This window comes from Poecilia formosa, unplaced genomic scaffold, assembly GCF_000485575.1.
Source record: "Poecilia formosa unplaced genomic scaffold, Poecilia_formosa-5.1.2 Scaffold1091, whole genome shotgun sequence".
Taxonomy (NCBI): Eukaryota; Metazoa; Chordata; class Actinopteri; order Cyprinodontiformes; family Poeciliidae; genus Poecilia; species Poecilia formosa.
The window spans coordinates 32,130-37,762 of NW_006801030.1; positions in this window are offsets into that span (position 1 = coordinate 32,130).

Consider the following 5,633-nt stretch of genomic DNA (forward strand, 5'->3'; position numbering starts at 1 on the left):
GCTTTGGAGCAGAAAAGCACTTACTTGGAGGAAATAAACACCGCCTTGGAGCAGGAACACACCACCTTGGAGAAGAAAGGCACTATCTTTGAGTGTATATACAAAAACCTGCAGCTTGAAGTGGAACAGTTGAAGAAAAGGCTGAGGGTCACAGAGAACCAGCAGAAATAGCAGCCATAGTAAGTCTTGTCTAGCCATCACGAAGACATCCAAGGCTTCATAGTGAGTCCTGTCGGTCTCCTGCCCGACTTCCAGGGTTTTATAGTAACTTCATGGAGTTTGCATGTTCTCCCCATGTATGCGTGGGTTCTCTCCGGGTACTCCGGCTTCCTCCCAAAGTCCAAAAGCATGACTGCTAGACGCCTGACGATCCTACCCATGGAATCACTAATCAGGTGTTTTGCGGCTGTTTCAGACCTGCCACAGAAGCAGCCACCTGCATTCAGACGTGTGGTCGGAGACTTCTCCACTACACTTTTGAAAATGCAATATGCTGTTGTGATACAAGTGTAAAATAAGGCTTGAGTCTTGAGAAGAGGGACAAGACAGATCCTATGGATAAAGCACAACATTTGAATAAAATATACACAAAATATAATTTTTTCAAATAACTGACTAAACTAACCTGCGTCATGTGAGCACAAAAATGTGTTTTCCTGGTGTTTGCTGAATATTCTTTATTTTAAACTTTGTAGTAGGTGGATGGTGTCTTTAAATCCATTGTCCTGAAGCAGAACTCAATACATTATAAAAGTTTAAAACAATTTTAAAAATACTAAAATAATATATTATGACAATTACCGTATTTTCCTGACTGTAAGGCACACCTAAAAGCCTTAAATTTTCTCAAAAATCAGCAGTGCACCAAAATCTGTCCCCGACTATAGACATAATATAAGAATAGACACCTCATGGACCGCTCTTGAGATTTAGGGCGGCCATCTTGAAAGGGTCGACTGCTCCACTCACCGTTATATGTCTGGCAGGCACAATGATATATCAGCGCATTTAGTTGATTATAACACACCTTTTTGTTAGTGGAGACCATATTCAAACATCTATCAAAGCTATATTTATAAATAATTGTATTTTTTAATTGTGTTGATGCGTTCGGCATATTTAAATATGCTTAGTTGCTATAACAATAGAATATGAATGGAATATTCTGATATTGATATGATGTGTCAGGAAGTGTGGTTGGTTGGTTGGTGGTGAGGAGAGACGCAGATTATAGATGAAATGATGAGTTTAATGAAAGATGTAGCTCAGTACAGTCCAGATTTCAGGCAGCACGTTAGAGCGGAAACACAGAGGCTCAGCACCCATAGCAACTGATTAGCAAAGACTGACACATGTGAGCTTTCGTCGCCACAGGACTTGACAGTTCTACTGTGTCGACTCGCGAACTAACTCAGACGAGACTGAAGACATTAGACAAGGACCCGACAAGAGACAGAGACAACAGGTGGACATAAATACATGTGGGGTAATCAAGGGAACGAGACACACCTGGAAACAATCAACGGGGAAGATGCAAAGACAGACTCAGGGAACAGGATAACAAACAGAAATAACTCAAAAATAAACACACAGAAACAGGGATCATGACATGATGAGCATTTTACAAAGCACACAGCCGTTTATAATTTATTTAATAAATTATTTAGTAATATCAATACATATTTACATACAAACAAATAAATAATGATTAATACTGAATAATTTATATTAGGCTATGCATGTTTATATGTATGTTAAAGTTTGTCTTAAAACCCATCTATTGGCTTTCAACTCCAGCGGGATCTAGTTTTAAATTGTATGTTTTTATTTTTAAACTATGTTTTTATTATTATTTTTTTTTATTATGTTGTGTTTTGATGTGCAGCACTTTGTATCAGCTGTGGTTGTTTTAAAGTGCTTTATAAATAAAGTTGGTATGGTATAGCCTAATATAAATTATCTGTCGGCTGTTTTCCAGCCGAGGATTTCCAGCTTCAGAGAGATTCAGCAGCTGAGTTTGAGTCCAAAATCCGATGCGAGATTCATCCGTGCTGCAGTGAATCTGTCTCTCTTTAAAGATATCTCCCTCTTCTTCCTCACATTGTGTCTTTAGGAAACCTTCAAAACAAAAACGGAAGATTTGGGAGCTATCTTACTTTTGACAGAGTGAAAGGATTACATATAAATAATAGTCTTTACCACCGGTTTAAACTTTGCTGGTCAATGTTATATAGCCAGGGGTGGAAGTAAGGGTGGAAGTAAGGGGGTACGGCATACCCCCAAAAGATTTAGCGGGGTCCGCAGTACCTACAAGAGAGGGGAGCGGCTGTCTGCTGTAAAAAATCATCGGGTTCACTGTGCAGCCGTGAGTTCACCCACTAATCAGCCGTGACTGATTAGTTTCTTAAGAACAATCTAAAACGACTTAATCAGTTAATGAATACCTTTTTTCCCATTTCATATTGTTTCTGAACTGTTCGTGCTTTGCTAGATCAGGGCTGCAACACGTCGATCGCAGAAGGTTTTGAGTCGATCTCAGCATTAGGTGACAAACTGACGCTGAGACCAGCAGGTCCTCCTCTGACTGCTTATCAAAATGTTCGTAACTTTATTAAAGAACAACAAAAAATCAACAAAACGTTTTCAAATTAATGACCCGAAACAATAATAATCTGTGATTATTGTTTCAACAAGGTGTTGCGCAGTTCAGTGCGTTTCGGTTCCATTACCAAAATAACGAGCAGAGCAGGAGTTTAAAATTAACTAATCAACCACCGCTGTGTTCAGGGAGGCTTATTAATGATCGCAAAATAACCTTTTTCAACCTTTAGCTCCACTGTTGAAAAAGAGAAGCTAACATTCACAAATGACATTGAAATAAAATCCAGTCCAGCATCTGGTTTGAGGTGATTCCTCTGGAACCTGTTGGAGGAAAAATATCCCAACTTCAGACGATGAGCTTTAACCTAACAGAGCTCTGTGGTTCCTCCTGTCAGTGTGAGAGTCAGGGTGAGGAGGCGCCATGTTAGGAAGAAAAGTGGAAGCTGCAGGATCTTCAGTACAAACAGGTCATGATGCTAGGCTACTGATTAGCCCTCTGTCTGGACACAGGATCAGTAGAACCAGTTTAAAAGCTAAAATGAATGTTTATATGCCAGATATGGAAAACTGGGATGCACTCCATGCCATGATGTTCAGAGTTTAGGTCTCATGGCATCTCAACGTGTCGACATTGCAGCCAGAGGGCTGAAGGAGGAAATACAGGTTTATTCTGTAACAATGCAAGAGCTGCCAGCTTTTATCACTTCGCAAAAATTAATCAGCACAGAAACTCTAAAGCACACGAAGAAGCTTTGGAGTATATAAATTTTTTTTTTTACCATTATACCCCCAAGAATTTAAAACTACTTTCCCCCCTGGGGGCTCGTCAAAAGCAAAATTCCTACAGTTCGTAAATTTGTTGGTTTGAATGCGTAATGTATTTCATTAATCTTTTTTCGTGTTTGTAGGAATGAGCAGTGACGTCACCGTGTGGGTTGGACACGGCTTTGTTAACCAGCTTGTTTGTTGTGGGTAGTTGTGGCATATTTGTTAGGTTGGTCTGATATACAGGTGAGTGAAATGTTTTTTGGGCTTGTGCATCAGTGTAGGTTCTGTTTTAGTGGCTGTGTCTCCTGCTAGGCTAAGAGGTGCTGTCGCTTTAGACTTCACCTGTTTGTTTTGATAGTGTCGTGGGGGTTTGCGGTTGGCGTTCACTGCGTAATCAGTGATCTCGGGGGCAGTCCGTAAGATTAATTTCTTACTGGTTTGGTGCTTAATAAACCCGCCGTCGATCCACGTGAAGAGCCAGGAATCAGTTTATCAGGTAAGTCGTGGCAGGCAGGTAAAGTATAGTGGGGACATGGTTACTTTGGACCCATTGTGCACTTGTTTCAATTTGCTTTCACTTCACGCTGTATTTGACGCTTAGCTGGCCTTTTTGTCTCTCTGTGACGTGTGATCAGTTTTTTCTTGAAAATGGAGTTTGATATGGACAATTTTACAACTGATCCTTCTTTGGAGAAGTTTAATAGTGCTACTAAAAACGATCTCATAGCCATTGCTGCTCATTTTGAAATAAATGTGGTTAAACAAGAGAAAAAGGGGGTTAATTAAAGGGCGATTATATGCCACGTTGGTTGAGCAAAATGTTTTGTCTCCTCCCGCACCAAACACCCAGGGTGAAGTTGGGGCGTTTGACCCTGAGATACGTAAAATGGAGTTGGAATTGGAGATGCGTCGTTTGGAGCTGCAGCATCAAGTTGAAATGCGCAAATTGGAATTGGAGGCAGCTGCTAAACGCGACTCGGCGCGCGGTTCTGCTGATCAGGACAGCGGTTCTGCAGGGGCGGAGTTTGACATTAATAAATGCATTCCCTTGATTCCACCGTTTTCAGAGTTGGATGTACACAAGTATTTTGTCTTGTTTGAATGTGTGGCTAAGACACTGAGGTGGCCTAAGGATGTTTGGCCGCTGCTTTTGCAGTGTGTATTTACTGGTAAAGCACAGGAAGCTTATGCTTCGCGGTCACCTGGTGACAGTTTGAATTATGATAAAGTGAAGAGTGCAGTGGAAAAAGCTTATGAACTCGTACCCCAGGCGTTTAGACAGAAATTTTGCTGCTATAAAAAATCCGACAATCAGAGTTGCATTGAATTTGGGCGTGTAAAAACTGCCTTATTTGATCGGTGGTGCGCTGCACAGGATGTTAAAAACTTTGATCAGCTCTGCGATCTACTTCTTGTTGGAGGAATTTAAAAATGGCTTACCGGAAAACATTGCAAGCGCATCTGGGAGCTTTTCACTCGTTTGGCGGGAGCGAGGTCAACAGTCAACCTGGCCAAATGTGAATTTGGAAGGGCGACTGTTACCTATTTAGGTTGTGTGGTTGGCCAGGGTGAGGTCCGCCCTGTTGCAGCGAAGGTTCAGGCAGTAGAGCAGTTTCCTGTTCCAGCTACGAAAAGGGAACTAATGCGTTTTCTTGGGCTTGTAGGGTACTACAGATGTTTTTGTCGAAACTTTTCATCTGTGGTGGTGCCGCTAACAAATTTGCTGCGTAAGGATGTAAAGTTTGAATGGTCTTCTCTTTGTCAGCAGGCTTTTGAGCAGGTGAAAAGACTCCTCTGTGCTGCTCCTGTATTGGCTGCACCACGTCTTAAACGTCCGTTCCAGCTTTACGTGGACGCCAGTCATGTGGGTGCCGGAGCTGTCCTTAAACAGACTGATGATCTGGGTATTGGCAGGCCAGTGAGTTATTTTTCAAAGAAGTTCAATAAGCACCAATTGAACTACTCTGTGATTGAGAAAGAGACGTTTGCTTTGATCTTAGCCCTGAAACATTTTGATGTTTATTTAAGTGGTGGCGCTAACATTGTGGTGTTTACAGATCATAATCCATTGACCTTCTTGTCTTCCCTGAAGTGTCCAAATCAGCGATTAATTCGCTGGTCGTTGTTTTTGCAGTCCTACAATTTAGATATTCAGTATATTAAAGGGAAAAACAATGTCGTAGCTGACGCGTTATCTCGCGCTCCAGTTTAGTAGCCTGTTTTGTGCTTGTTTTCTCTCTTTGTTTCCTATCCTTAAAAGAGCC